This window comes from Sapajus apella, unplaced genomic scaffold (assembly GCF_009761245.1).
Source record: "Sapajus apella isolate SASKATOON/1434 unplaced genomic scaffold, GSC_monkey_1.0 scaffold18, whole genome shotgun sequence".
In the NCBI taxonomy this organism is placed as follows: Eukaryota; Metazoa; Chordata; class Mammalia; order Primates; family Cebidae; genus Sapajus; species Sapajus apella.
This window is the reverse complement of record NW_022436958.1, coordinates 20,935,054-20,947,994: the sequence shown is the minus strand read 5'-3', so window position 1 is coordinate 20,947,994 and position 12,941 is coordinate 20,935,054.

Below are 12,941 nucleotides of genomic sequence, written 5' to 3'. Positions count from 1 at the left end.
TTATTTGCCTGGCATATTATTTTCTATGCTTTCAATATTTTTCGATCTTTATTCTTATATGTGTCTTTTGTAAATAGAAAATAACTGGATTTTAAAAGGTCATCCTTACAGTGTCTGTCTTTAATTTGAAATGTTAGGTTAGTGAAAAAGTAATACTTACTCCTATTTTATTTATTTTAATTATTCATTTATGAGTAGGTGTCCTAATATTTTTTATTGTGCTATTTATTTCACTTTTCCGTGCTTGTCACAATGATTCTTTCTTAAGTTAATGAATTTTATTTTTTGTTTCTCACTCTGTTGGGTTTATTTGGAGAGTATATATTTAATTTCTGGTCTTTTAACAGAAACCCTAGAACTTGTACTGTGTGTACGTAATGACCTAGCAAAGTATGAAGTTAATAAAAACAATCTCTTCTTTTGAAGGAAGTAAGAATGTTACTTTACTTCTGATCACTCTTCTGTTGACATACACGATATTGTTTTCTGATATTTAAAATTTGTTTCTCTAACCATACAAGTTAAATATAATAATGGTTGTTATTTTATAAGGACAATATTTGTTACCCTCATGTTTATTGATTTCTTACTTTTTCTTTTTGAATCTCAGACACTGCTTCTAAGATAATTTTCTTTCTTCCTCATGTTGATACTTTGGAACAAACTTGTCCAACTGCAGCCCACGGGCCACATGTGGCCCGACAATGGCTTTGAATGCAGCCTGACACAAATTTCTAAGCTTTCTTAAAACATTATGAGATGCTTTTGTGTTTTCTAGTTCATCAGCTATTATTAGTGTTAGTTTATTTTATGTGTGGTCCAAAACAACTCTTCTTCATTGCAGCCTCAAACTCAAGCAATCCTCTCTCCTCAGGCTCTCAAGTAGCTGTGACTACAGGCGTGTGCCACCGTGTCCAGCTAACTTTTGTAATTTTTGTAGGGATGGGATTTCACCATGTTTCCCAGGCTAGTGTTGAATTCCTGAGCTCAAGTGATCCACTTGCCTCTGCCTCCCAAACTGATGGGATTACAGGTGTACGCCACTGCACCTGGCCTAATATACCAAAATATTTATTTTATATTTTCTTAAAAAAGGATTCTCTGGGTTTATAACTATAGACATGCAACTTTCACAACATATTGAAGATTTTACTTCACTATTTTCTTTCTTCAGATTTTGTTTTCTAGAAGTCTGACTTAGTGTGTAATTCTTTCTAGGTGGATTTTTTTTTCTGTTTTAAAATTTCCTTTTTTAATATTGACAAATAGTACTTGTACATATCATGGGGTACCTTGTGACTTTTTGATATATATTATGTATACTGATCAGATCAGGGTAATTAGGTTATCTATCATCTCAAACCTTGATCATTTCTTTGTGTTGGGTACATTTAATATCCTCTTTCTAGCCATTTAAAACTATACAACATGTTATTGCTATCTACAGTCATCCTACAGTGGTAGAGAACACTAAAACTATCTTGCCATTATTTTGTTTCCTTCAACAAATCTCTCCCTATTCCCCCCTTCCCCCTTTTCTTTCCAGCCTCTAGTATCCTCTGTTTTACTTTTTACTTCTATGAGATCAACTTTTTTTTAGCTTCCACATATGAGTGAGAATGTGCAATGTTTAACTTGCTATTCCTGGCTTGTCTTATTTAACATAATGTCCTACAGTTAGATTCATGTTGCTGCAAATGACAGAATTTTATTTTATGATGTATATGCACCACATTTTCTTTATTTATTCATCTGTTGTTGAACATTTAGCCTGATTTCATATCTTGGCTATTGTGAAGAGTGCTGCAGTAAACATGAGGGTTCAGATGTGTCTCTGATATAATTTCCTTTTTTTGGGGGGGGATAAATTCCCAGTAGTAGGAATGCTGGATCATATGGTAGTTCTATTTGCAGTTTTTTTGAGGAATCTTCATACTCTTCTCCACAGTGGCTGTAATACTCTACATTCCCATCAACAGTGGATAAGAGTTCCCGTTTCTCCCCATCCTTGCCAGCATTTGTTGTTTATGTCTTTTTGAAGATAGCCATCTTAACTGGAGTAAGATGATTATCTCATTGTCATTTGGATTTGCATTTTCCTGATAATTAGGGATTTTGAGCATTTTTTTTTTTCATGTACCATTTGGTCATTTGTATATCTTTTTTGAGAAATCTCTGTTCAGACCATTTGCCCATTCTTTAATCAGATTGTTTCCTTTCCTTATTATTTAGATATTTCAGTTCCTTGTATATTTTAGATATTAATCCTCTGTCAAATGAGTGGTTCACAGATATTTTCTCCATTCTGTAGGTTGTCTTTTCACTCTGTTGATTGCCTCCTTTGTTGTGCAGAAGCATTTTAGTTTAATATAATCTCATTTGTCTTTGATTTTGTTGCCTTTGCTTTGGAGGTGTTGTTCAGAAAATCTTTTCCAAGTCCAATAACCTAAGCTTTTTGAAATATAAGATCATGTCATCTGCAAGCAAAGACTATTTGACGTCCTCTTCTTCAATAATAATGCCATTTTTTTTTCCTTCTTACCAGATTGTTCTAGTTAGGACTTCTAATATAATGCCAAATATGAATGGTTAATGTGGGTATCTTTATCTTATTCCAGTTCTTAGAGGAAAGACTTTCAGGTTTTTTTTTCCATTCAGTATGATGTTAGCTAAGCGTTTGTCATATATGGCCTTTATGATGTTAAGAAAATTTCCACCTATACCTAATTTATTAAGTGTTTTTATCATGAAGTGAGGCTAAATCTTATCAAAAGCTTTTTCTGAGTCTATTGAATTGAGATGATTACATGATTTTCATCATTGATTCTATTGATGTATATATAACATTTATTAATTTGTTTATGTTGAACTATCTTTGCATTCCCGGGATAAATCCCACTTGACTGTGGTATGTTATCATTTTGATGTGTTGTTAAATTTTGTTTGTTGGCATTTTGCGAAGATTTTTGCATCTGTGTTCATCAGGAACGTTAAACTGTAGTTTTTCTTTTCATTGCTGTATCTTTGTCTGGTTTTGGTATCAGGGTTATGCTGGCTTCATAAAATGAGTTATGAAGAATTCCCTCTGCTTTAAATTTTGGAATAGTTTGATAAAAATTGGTATTAATTCTTCTTTAAAGGAATGCTGCTTTACAACTTCAACTCATCAATTCAACATTGTTTTCTGGCACATTTCCTTTCAGGACTATCAGGTGAACTAGTGAGAGGTTATCTTGGGTTTCAGTAGAGCCACTTGGCTTACCAGTTTTGGAAGTAATCATTTTGGATTTATTTCTGCTCAGGGGCATTCATTTTTAACTCCAAATCTGGCCTGTGTTTCTCTTTCATTCCTCTCCTCCTCATGTTACCTCCAGGTGGTTTCTGGGGTCAAGTATCTAAGCCTCAGAGGCAGTTTTGCTTATGCTCTTTGCAGTGCTGACTTTGACTTACTTAGGGCTATCTGCTGAGTCTTTTGTGAACTTCACACACTCTCATTCCTCCTTATTTTACATAAACTGTCTTTGGAAGAGTCTTTACAGATCTTTTATGTTACTTTAAGATGTACTGGTTTGTTGCTTTATTCCTCAACTGTTTTTGGTACTTTTGGTAGATTCCAAGGAAGGGTGTAGAATAAATATATCTTTAATCTGATATATTTTTCTTAAATTCAAAACTTAAACAATTTTATAAACATGGTGCTAAATGTAAGACCCAGTTTGTTTCTTTTTCAATGCAAACCTCGGAGGATAGTCCTTTGATGTGGTATAATATGAGAAGCTGGCTGCAAAGTGGCCAAACCAAATAGCAGAATGAGAAGAGTGCGTGCATGCACTATTAATTCTTTCAAAAAAAACATTTTTACAAAAATCCCTTTCCATCATGTTATTTGTATCATGAAGTGACACCTCGCATTCCTATTTCTACCCTCCAGAGTCTTATAGATATTTTAATACAAAAACATTACGTGAGCTTTCATATATATCTGACCGTCTCTGTAGAACTCAGACACTAGTTCACTTTGAGAGTGGGATTTGAGCCAAAGGACAACTTCAGGCAAGAGTAGCCTCCAACAACAGAAGCATTTTAACAATATGTGATCATGTTAAGGTCTTCTTCTATCCTCCAGAGTCTTATAGATACTTTTAATACAAAAACATTATGTGAGCTTTCATATATACCTGACCCTCTCTGTAGAACTCAGACACTAGTTTACACTGAGAGTGAGATTTGAGCTAAAGGATAAACCCAGGCAAGTATAACCTCCAACAACAGAAGCATTTTAACAATATGTGATTATATTGAGGTCTTAAGATGTTTCTCTGTCTTGTCATTATTGCAACTTGATGCTCCATGGGACCCAAGATATTCCTGATTATGTTTGTATAGAGTTGATAATTTCTATTCAAAGAACATTGTTGGGTGGAATTAAAATTTTGTCAGAATTTGTTTAACCATTACTATGTATACTCTAGTACTCTTCAAACTTAAGGTATACATTATCTCATTTTGGTTGATTTTACTTTGAGAATCAGTAATAGTACTATTTACATTTTTTTGCTAAGAGGGGTGCTATGGTTTGGCTGTGTCCCAACTGAAATCTCACCTTGAACTGTAATAATTTCCAAGTGTCAAGGGCAAAGCGAGGTGGAGATAATTGAATCATGGGAGTGGTCCCCCCATACTGTTCTGATGGTAGTGATAGTGAATAAGTCTCAAGAAATCTGATGGTTTTATTAATGGGAATTCTCCTGCACATGCTCTCTTGCCTGCTATCATTTAAGAGGTACCCTTGCTTCTCCTTTTCCTTCCACCATTATTGTGAGTTCTCCCCAGCCATGCTAATCTGTGAGTCTATTTAATCTGTTTCCTTTATAAATTACCCAGTTTTGGATATGTCTTTACTAGCAGCGTGAAAATGAACTAATACAAGGAGACTGTGGCTCATTGAGGTTATATGTTGATGTGGTTTGAATCTGCCCAAATCTCATGTCAAATTATAATCTTCAGTGTTGGAGGTGGGGCCTGGTAGGAGGTGATTGGATCATAGGGGTCAATTTCTTCCTTTATTGCCATTCTTGTGATAGAGATGTTGTAGTGAGATCTAGTTGTTTAAAAGTGTGTAGCACCTCTTCACTCTCTCTCTCTCTTCTGCTCTGGCCATGTGAAGTGCCTCCTCCTTTGACTCCTGCCATTATTGTAAGTTCTCAGGCCTCCTCAGAAGCAGATGCGGCCATGCTTCCTGTGTAGCCTGCAGAACTGTGAGCCAATTTAGCCTCTTTTCCCTGTCAATTACCCAGTCTCAGATATTTATAGCACTGCAATAACTGACTAATAAGAAAATTGGTACCAAAGAGTGGGGCATTGCTATAAATATGCCCGAAAATGTGGAAGCAGCTTTGGAACTGGATAACAGGTAGAGGTTGGAAGACTATGGAGGGCTAAGAAGACAGGAAGATGAGGAAAAGTTAAGAACTTCCTAGAGATTTGTTAAATTGTTGTGACTGAAATGCTGATAATAATATGGACAGTGAAGGCCAGGCTAATAAGGTCTCAGATGGAAATGAGGAACTCATTGGGAATTGGAACAAAGGTCACTTTTGTTATGCAGAGGTTGGCTGGATTGTGCCCTTCTCTAGGGATCTGTGGAACTTCAAACATGAAATAAATAATTTAAGATATCCAGCAGAAGAAATATCTAAGCAGCAAAGTGTTTAAGATGGGGCCTGGCTGCTTCTAACAACCTAAAAGCAAAGAACAGATCTAAAACTGGAACTTATATTTAAAAGGAAAGCAGAGTATAAAAGTTTGGAAAACATGTAGCCCAGCCATGTGGTAGAAAACTCATTTTCAGAGGAGGAATTAAATCAGGCTACACAAATTTGCATAACTAAAAGGAAGGCATTTCAGAGAGGTAATTCCTCCCATCATAGGTCAGTGGCCTAGAAAGGAACAATGGTTTCATAGACCTGCATCCCAGTTGCTCCAGCTCTAGCTGTGGCTAAAAGGGGCCCAGATACAGCTTGGGCCACTGGTTCAAAGTACAAACCATTAGCCTTGGTGGCTTCCACATGGTATTAAGCCTGTGGGTGGGGAGAGTGCAAGGGCGAGGCTTGGTAGCCTACAACTAGATATCAGAGGATGTATGGAAAAGCCTGGAAGTCCAGGTAGAATCCTGCTAGAGAGGTGGAGCCCTCAAGGAGAACCTCTACTAGGGGGAGTATGGAGGAGAAATGTGGGATTGAATTACCAAACAGAGTCCCCACCAGGCCACTGCTTAGTGGAGCTCTGAGAAGAGGGCTGCCATCCTCCTGACCCCAGAATGGTAGATCCACTGCAGTTTGCAATCTGTGCCTTGAAAATAGACACTCAATGCCAGCCATGTAAGCAATTGTGGGAGCTGAACCCTGAAAAGCCAAAGGGATCAAACTGCCCAAGAGCTTGGGAGTCCATCCTTTCCATCAATGTGCCCTCAATGTGAGACATAGAGTCAAAAGAGATTATTTTGGAGCTTTAAGATTTAGTGATTGTCTGCTAGGTTCAGACTTGCATAGGCCCTGTAGACCCTTTCTTTTGGCTGATTTCTCCCTTTTGGAATGGGCATATTTACCTAATGCCTAAACCCCATTGTATCTTGGAATTAACTAACTTGTTTTTTATTTTGCAGATTCATAGGTGACAGGGATTAGCCTTGTCTCAGATGCAATGTTGAATTTTGGATCTTTGAGTTAATGCTGAAATGTATTAAGACTTTGGGGGACTGTTGGGAAGGCAAAACTGTATTTCAAAACGTGAGAAGGGCATGATATTTGAGAGACACCAGGGCAGAATAATATATGGTTTGGATCTGTGTCTCTGCCCAAATCTCATGTTGGATTGTAATCTTCAGTGTTGGAGTTGGGGCCTGGAGGGAGGTGATTAGGTGGTGGTGAATTTCTCCCTTTAGTGCCAAACTCATGATAGAATTATAGTGGGATCTAATTGTTTAAAAGTGCATAGTGCCTCCCCACTCTCTCTCTCCCTCCTGTTCTGGCCATGTGAAATGCTCCACTCCCACTTTGCCTTCCATCATGGTGTAAATTCCCTGAGGCCTCCCCAGCAGCTGATGCCACCATGCTTCCTGTCCAGCCTACAAAACCATGAGCCAATTAAACCTCTTTTTTTAAAAAAAAATCAATTACCTAGTCTCAGCTATTTCTTTATAGCAGTGCAAGAACAGACTAATGCATATGTCTTTCCCAGGACTCACATAAAATTTGATGGTAATCATATTCTATGATGACAAAGAGCTTGAGTTTGCAGTCACATGGCTCTGGAATCAAACCTTGTTTCTACTTTTTGCTGGTTTTCTGATATTGGGCAAGACATTTCTCTGAGCCTTTGTTTCCTGGCCTATCACATGAAGATAATAGCAACACTTACCTGTAGGGATTTGTAAGTATGCAACTGGATAAGTTATTAATATGTATAGCAATTAGCACAATTCCTGACATATAGCAAGCATTCAGTAAGTGCTATCTACAAAGACGGTAAATAACTTATTTCTGTACTGAAAGCAGGAGGTTATATCAGAGAAGGGAATTCTTGCAAATCAGCCTGACAGTCGAAATTTAGTAAAATTGGTATCTAATGATAGTGGTGCAACAAAAATAGAGTGCAGTAGTTTTGTTTATAAATTATCTTGAAAAAGTAACCCCAAGGATCTCAATATAACTTTCATGGGCTCTTTAAGAAAATAATAACAAATAGACTATATCCTATATGATACATTTACTTTTAAAGAATTTGATTCTGAAAGGTAAACACCAAGAGGCTGTAAATTGGTAAGTGGAAATATTTGAGCAGACTCTCGTGACATTTACCAGTCTTGTCAGAGTGTAGTAAAGTAGTTGAGAATTTGGTCTTTAGAATTAGATGCCAGGATTCTCTAATAGTTGTGTGACCTTTGCCTATTTCCTCATCTTTAAAATAGAGGTTAAATTGTTGCATAACTCACAGAGTTGTTGGATGATTAAATAAGGTCATTAGTGGAAGCTCTCAGTACAGTGTCTGATCCATAAGAAAGATCCAGTCAATGTTAATCATGATTAGAAACTGCCATATTTTGGCTTCTGTCTTCCAAAGTCTCAAGACGGTGAAAGTTGAGAAATTCTTTCACTAGTTCTGTAATTTCTGTGTATTGATAGATAATTTCAGTTGAGTTCCTGTAATGCAGTTCATTACCTTCAATTAATAAAATTCACCTGTATAAATCCACATTTGGTGTTCTTCGCTAGAAACTCTAACAACTTTTCCAGAAACGCCTTAGAGAGAAGAAATTGCCTGATTTGGTAAGCTTCTTACTTGAACATAGTCTCTTTCTTTCTAAGCCTATAAACAAGGCAAGTTTCCTATTGTTACCTGAGCTTCTAAGGTAACAGGAAGAAGTATACTTGTGTAAAGACGTAGCTAAGGCCCTGACACTAATAAAATGCTCCAGGTGTAATTACAGAAGAGGATGTAGTATTTTAAAGGAAAAATAAAAAGATAGGTTTTTTTTTTTTTGAGACAGCATCTCACTCTGTCACCCAAGCTGGAGTGCAGTTCTGGTCATAGCTCCCTGCAGTCTTGAACTCCAAGTCTCAAGTGATTCTCCCACCTCAGCTTCCTGAGTAGCTGAAACTATAAGCGCATGCCACCAAGCCTGGCTATTTTCTAAAAAAATTTTTGTAGATACAGGGTCTCACTATGTTGCCCAGGCTGGCCTTGAATTCATGACCTCAAGTGATCTTCCAGCCTTGGTTCCCCAAAGTGCTAGGATACCGGGTGTGAGCTACCACACCCAGCTAATTCTTGTAGTTTTAAAATTTCTTGAATAGAGTGGTTTTCTTTAAATACAAATTGATACATTTGCTATCTATGTCACTGAAGACCTTGTGAAGTAGATGTGAAGGTGTTCTACACATTATTTACCATGGGTCAGGTACTTCTAAGGTGGTATAGACATTTATAAATGTCTCTAAGCTAGAGACATTTATTTCTTCTGATAGTCCCATGAGATCGATTTTTGAATCTTTATTTTATAGTTAAGGACATGCAGCTCAGAAAGGTGAAGTAACTGTCCTGAGATCAGTCCCCTGTGAGTGGTAGAGTATAGATACAAACATGTCTTTCTTATTAGATACTCTGTGCTCTTGTTGCAATACCATACGCCTTTCCAGTCTAGTACCTAAATACATGGATTAAGCTATAATGCGTGAACTTACCTTTGATTTTTTTTAAGAAACTGCTCACATACTAGTTCTTTTTCCTCCATTGATAGAAAATATTATCTCCAGAGTAGCACACTGATACATACTGATAACCACAAAAAGGAAAATTTGTTCTTTAGTTCCATATCACAAAAAATAATGGGCCCCTTCCCCAGTCCTCTTATCCAATTTACCTTGGTTATTTTACCATGAAACATTCTGTATAAATACTTATTTAGTGAAGGAATACCTGCAATTTTAACTGAAGTACCACTTTTATTTATTCATGTTGGCAAAACTTCTTCTGTAAATGGGTAAAAGAGTTTAGAGCTCTGAACCTTTAAATTTCTCCTACTTTTTGTGCTGTGGATAAATGGAGCTATTTCCCAAATGCCATGAGCTGGCATGTTTAAAACTGGATGTTTATAGTTACATTGAGATGTACAGAAGTAAATTTCATACAATTTTCTACGACTTAAGTCTACTTTCATGATGTCCTCATAGAAATTTGCTTGCACATTTATAAGTCTATAAAACCAGGTTTACCAAAATAGCAAGGGCCATGAAATCCAAGGTAGACATTTTCTATCGGAAACCTTGTACAGTCATATTTGTACTTCAAGGACTTAGCCTGACATCCCATGCTATTCCTCCACGAAGCACAAAGAATCCTGGGCATTATCCCTGTGATACAAACACAGATGGCAACCTTTTTCTCTTATTTGTTACTGTTTACTTCCACAAATACAAAGCCTTGACAAACATAATACGATTATTTCAAATTCTCTTCACAAAAAATTTAGACCATTATATTGCCTGACAGCCTGGTAAACTGCTCCTAGATTAGCCAACAAAGAAGAAGGAAGGAAGGGAGAAAGGAAGGAAGGAAGGAAGGAAGGAAGGAAGGAAGGAAAGAAAGGAAGAAAACAAAACAAAAAACAGGAGGAAAGGCCTGAGGTGCAGTGGTTCAGAGCTTCAATCCTCTGCAGTTTTGCTTTCAGTGTTCATAAAGTTTGGCTCACTCAACTCATCTTTCACTAAGAGAATTAACTTATCGAACCAAAAGATTAGGTTCAGTTTTTTTTTTTTCTCACTGAGGAGCTCATTAGAGCTTCTAAATATGCCTCTCTTGAATAGACTCAGTTTAAATTTTTCTATTAACAAAGACACTTCATCAGTCTTGGCCACCTTTTGAACTCATTCTGTTCAAAACTTCCTCAGTTCAAAAGTACACAGAAGCTGATAATTAGAAATGCACATTTCTTCCACTTTTCAGGCATATTTCAGGCCTTTGTCTTCTATTTTTTAGATCAGCTTTCCCTTCACATTTTCTTTTTCACTTTTATTTTATTTTCTCTGCATTTTTCACATCTCTGCTGACCAAATTTTAAGATTAGGTAATATGTTGGTGCGGCTTAATGAAACACTGTGCAAAATCTGTGGTCTTGTGTCAAATGTAAAGACAGAACTAAAATAATCTGTTATAAGAAGGAGATGGAAAATTTTATAAAACGTAGGTTCCCTGGTCTTCCCGCAATGATCGCAAAAGGTAGAAATAATGTTTACTTTTTTCCTACAGGAGTCTTGCAATGCAGTGCTTTGTAATTCTCTCATGTCTGGTCAATGTTTTCTCATTCTCAAACTTTCTGCTGTGTAGATACTCCTTATTTTTATTTATTTATTTATTTATTTTTATTTTTTTTCCATTTATTTATTTTATTACATTTTAGGTTTTGGGGTACATGTGAAGAACATGCAAGATTGTTGCATAGGTACACACATGGCAGTGTGATTTGCTGCCTTCCTCCTCATCACCTACATCTGGCATCTCTCCCCTTGCTATCTCTCCCCAACTCCCCACCTCCCACCCTCCCTCCCCTATTTCCCCCCAACTGACCCCAGTGTGTAGTGCTCCCCTCCCTGTGTCCATGTGTTCTCATTGTTCAACACCTTCCTATGAGTGAGAATATGCGGTGTTTGATCTTCTGCTCTTCTGTCAGTTTGCTGAGAATGATGGTTTCCAGGTTCATCCATGTCCCTACAAAGGACACAAACTTGTTTTTGATGGCTGCATAATATTCCATGGTGTATATGTGCCACATTTTCCCTGTCCAGTCTATCATCAATGGGCATTTGGGTTGGTTCCAGGTCTTTACTATTGTAAACAGTGCTGCAATGAACATTCGTGTGCACGTGCCCTTATAGGAGAACGATTTAAATTCTTTGGATATATACCCAGTAATGGGTTTGCTGGGTCAAATGGAATTTCTATTTCTAGGTCCTTGAGGAATCACCACACTGTCTTCCACAATGGTTGAACTAATTTACACTCCCACCAACGGTGTAAAAGTGTTCCTATTTTTAATGTTACCTTTGAATGTCTACCATGAAAGGCAGTGAGCAGCATAAAATGGACTGAGAAATAAAGTATAGAAATTGTTGCCTTGATTTCTCCTTTTTATTTCATAAATCAATCAGAAGAGCAAGTTGGCTTTACCTCTATAATATATCCTAAATCTAACCACCCCTTAAAGTCACCATTTCTGCTACTCATCTGTCTGCAATTGTAATCTAAGCCATCCACTGTTTTTGCCTATACTACTAAATGTTTCAAATGCCTACATGATTTCCCATCTTTAATTCCTATTTCCACCCCCACCCAACTAGAATAAGCCTTTAAAATGTAAATGAAATCATATCACATCTTTGTTTAAAACTCCTCAATTGCTTCCCATTGAACTTGAGTTAAATCCATTCACCTTCACAATTATTCTTGAGGGATCTGGCTCTTGCCTAGCACACTGACCGTATTTCTTGTATTCTTGAGGGATCTGGCTCTTGCCTATCACACTGACCATATTTCCAACCACATTCTGACTTCTCTGCTTCAACCACACTGGCCTCTTTTTCTTTAAACTTGACAAGCTTACCATTGTGGTTCCCTGGGTTATAGACATTCTTCCTGCCAGGGTTCGATTGGCAGGCTTCCTCTCATTCAGTTCTTTGCTTCTCAGAAAGCCTGTCTTAGCTACCTAATCTAGATAAGCTCTTCCTTGTCACTATCTCTGTTGCTTTTCCTTATTCTATTATCTTTTATTTTCTTTATAACACTTATCTCCATCTGAAATTATGTATTAATTCATTTCCTTGTTTACTACTTGCCATCTTAAAACAGAATCATAAGTTTATTAGAGCATTGTATTCATTTGTCTTGTTGACTGCAGTATCCTGTGCCCTGAAAACAGTGCCTGGTACATTGTACATGCATAATCAATATTTGTTGAACGAATGAATATCCAAAGAGAGTCATGCATTGAGAAAACAAAAAAATGTGTTGCATCTCCTGCTTAGATTCTGAGTTCTTTATAAGTTAGCCACAGCAGGAAGATTTGTTTCAAACAAATCTATGTTATAAACATAGAGATATTTAAATAACTCATCTGCATGTCATTTTAGTAACCAAGAATTTACTATAGCTTTTCAGCTGCTTAGTGAAATGATTCCCAGAGGCTAAATGTATAACACATTAAAATAAACATTTTTAAAAACCACCTTAGATGTGTGTATGACAAAAACCACAAAGGACATCTATTTTTAGAGTGATATGTCATGTGATGCTTAATTATTATCTCTGCTTATGCCAGAGAACAAGAAATGTGTCATGACAGTCTCCTGGGTGTTTCCCCTAGGATTTCTTGTCTAAGTTGTAACTCA